This window comes from Heterocephalus glaber, unplaced genomic scaffold (assembly GCF_053883595.1).
Source record: "Heterocephalus glaber isolate CG9 unplaced genomic scaffold, H.glaber_assembly_v1.0 deba00001466, whole genome shotgun sequence".
NCBI classification, from domain to species: Eukaryota; Metazoa; Chordata; class Mammalia; order Rodentia; family Bathyergidae; genus Heterocephalus; species Heterocephalus glaber.
Genome location: NW_028258313.1, coordinates 742,472 through 745,807, shown reverse-complemented (window position 1 = coordinate 745,807; position 3,336 = coordinate 742,472). Strand labels below are relative to the sequence as shown.

General features: G+C 37.2%; 1 pseudogene; it reads left to right on the top strand.

Moving 5' to 3' along the window:
- Nucleotides 1-1,699: 1,699 nt before the first annotated feature.
- Nucleotides 1,700-2,602, top strand: LOC101718866 (tetratricopeptide repeat protein 19, mitochondrial pseudogene; annotated as a pseudogene).
- The last annotated feature ends 734 nt before the right edge of the window (nucleotides 2,603-3,336 follow it).

Sequence of the window (3,336 nt, the reverse complement as noted above, 5' to 3'; positions counted from 1 at the left end):
CAGGCTACAGTAAGTGACAAGGACATTAGACAGGGGGACAACTCAGGCCTGAGAACAAGATGGGGTGATCAACACTGAGAAACCTCACAGGCCCCTTTTTTCCATATGCTAAAACCCGTTTGATTCACTCTGAAAATTAGGACATGAAACAACTGGAAACAATTTTTTGTCAATAGAGAGTGGTGAACTTCTCAAACTTTTTATTTTGGAAAGTTTGCTTTTTCCTTGTTCTCTGAATGAATAGATGAAACTCATTCTTTACTAAAATTCGTGCATAAATAAAATTAGTTATCACATTGTAGCATGGAGACAGATGAAAATATAACTGCTCCTGGGACTTACCTAGGGAGTGACAGGTAATGCTTGAATGTGTGGTACATTTGTCTCATCAAATAGTGCATACAAGTGCATTGATTGAAAATGGAAACAGTTTTATTTTTCTGACACCCAAGAGCTTATCCTGGAACCTAGAGGTTAAAATAAGTACAGTATTGGAAATTTGGTGTCTCATAACTGAATGCAAAATTTATCTAGATTTTTGTCCAGAGGCCCTGTCTAGGAAAACCTCAGCATCAAGACTCTGGTGCCCATTTAGCCATAGTCCAGCACTGGAACAACAGGTGTATCAGGCTCCCTCTGTCTCTGTACTTATTGTTCCTGGCAGAAGCAAATGGTATTTTGACCTATGGACCTCCTGTCATCCAGATCTCATGTCCTAGTGAAGGTCTGGATGTGACTCACCCTCCTCTGATGCCTGAGATGGAACTTTCAATGTTTCATCACTGAGGAGACTACATCTGTTCTCCAGCTTCATCTAGGTATGGGTGATAATTATGTATTTATATACAGTGCACATCTGATTTTCTTTCTGTATTTGTCATCAAATATTTCCTCCAACCAAGCTTACTAACATATCCACATTTCTTTTTAAAATATAATAGTATCTGGGTCATCTGCATAGGTGCTTTCAAGGAAAAAAATCCCTTTTAAATTTGTATTTAAATGACTCTGTTGCAAATGTAGGATGACAACAATTCTGAGTGTTTGAATATAAATTTATTTTGCCCTATTTTTGTCTTTATTTAGATTTATGTAGATTTTTCTGTCCAGATTTATTTTCCTCCAGATATTTGAATGAATAAGAAAATTGATTTGTAATTTCCATACTCAATTTATAAGTTACTCCAGTTCTTCTTTGTTTTGACACTCTACCTAGAACATATGATATTTATTAATGGATTTATAAGATTCCACATCAGTATTTTTTAGCATTTTCAATGAATATATTATTATGAGTTAGACTTTTTCAAATATAATACCCAAGTCCTTTACACTAAGAAACTTTTGTTTCTAGTTTTTGTTTTGAATAATTTTATAAATTTATTTATTTACAGATGATAACCACACATATATAAAAGATGCATTGCCATTTCTCAAGGTTTTCAAAGTGGAATGTTGAAATGAGAGCAATTATCAAATCCATCATCCATTCTGCTTAACATTTTTAAGTGTGAACATTCAAAGTCTACTTTGTTCAGCTATTGAAAATATATCATATGACTGCATGTTCACCATTTTGGGCAATAGATCACTAAAGGCTAATCTTTCTGTGTAGTTGAAATTTTGTACACTTTGATCAATATTTCCCTGTTGCCCACTGAACCTCCTCTGCCAGGATCTGGTAACAATCATGTTACTTTCTAGATGTATGAATTCAACTTTGTGAGATTCCACATAGAAATGATTATGCCTGGTGTGTTTCACATAGCATAAAGCCCTCAGGGTTCAGCCATGTTCGTGCAAATGCCAGGACTTCACAATTTTTCAGCCTGTATAGTTTCCATTCCATTAGAGTATGTGCTGGCTTTTCCCCACTTATCAAATAAGGGACACCAAGGTTGCTTCCATGTCAACACAGCTGCAGATAATAAGAGATGAGGATATTTCTCCAGTAGAATGATTTCAGAGCATATGAAGCAGGAAGACAATGCAATAATTGAAACCTTCTTGAAGCTAGCCAGTATTTATGCTGCTCAGAATAGACAAGAATTCACTCTTGCTGGCTAAGAATTCTGCATTTCAACTCTCGAGGAAAAAGTTTAAAGAGAAAAGGAGTTAGCAGAAGATGTTATGTCAGTGGAAGAAAAAACTAATACCCACCTCCTCCTGGGCATGTGCCTAGATTCCTGTGCATGATGCCTTCTGTTTTCCAAAAAGCAATCACAGCAACAAGGGATGTCTGAAAAATCTCTGCAGATTTCTGAGGAAATACAAGGGGAAAGACCCCACAAACCACTGGGCTGATGAGTGACCTGGCTACTACCTTGGATGCACAGGACCACTTTGATGAGGCCTATGTTTATAGGCAAAGAGCATCAGATCTGACAAGACAGATAAATCATCCTGAGCTGCACATTACTGTACTCAGTAATCTAGCTGCAATTTTGGTTCACAGAGAATGATACACACAACAAAAGAGATGTACCAGGAAGCATTGAAGCAAGCAGAGCTAAAAAGAGATGAGGATTCTACACAGCTCATCAGAGAACAATTGGCTGCGCTGTTAAGAAAAAGATCTTTGACTTTACTTTACAGGCTCTAAATCTATTTTTGTTGTAGAGAGAATAATTTCTGGTAACCAACAGAGATAGTTATTTCAATGTCTGTGGAACCCAAATCAATCATATACATCTTTTGTTCTTGATATTCAGGTTTCCTCCACATAACCTTGGTGAAGGACAAATTGTATACACTGCCACTTTTGTTTTTAAAGGAAAAATAACTTTGACCCAAGTATTTGTGACTTCTAAGGCCTGATGTTAAGTGATGGTTTCTGTTGTACTGTGATTAGGTGGTGTTCATGCTAGTCTAATTACAGATTGAGATGGGCCAGTTTTCCTTTGGGTATGGTAATTATACCTGGTTGTCTCTACCATAAGGTTTTGGTTCACTGATTTACTGCTCTTTCTTCTCTTTATCAATATCTGGCAGACCAAGCTACTTATCTCACAGCAGGGGGGATTATTGTGAGTTATTTCTATTACAAACTATTTCACAAAGCACAGTGTGGGATTTAGTGTCTAAAGGAACATTGCCACCAGCATTCCTCATGAAGTTTTAAAGTGAACATTGGGCACTTGTGAGTATAGCACCCACTTGATTATTAATAAAAGTGAACTATGTTATAGGGAGTGGGAAAGGGACATTATCATCACCTCTGTGTTGGGTCCTGGCCTGTGAGCCACCACAGCACAAGGAGAATTCAAGAAAAGACAGAAACAAGACTTAGAGTGAAGAGGCTGAATCTTGGGTCCTAGTCAGTGCTGCTGATGGCCT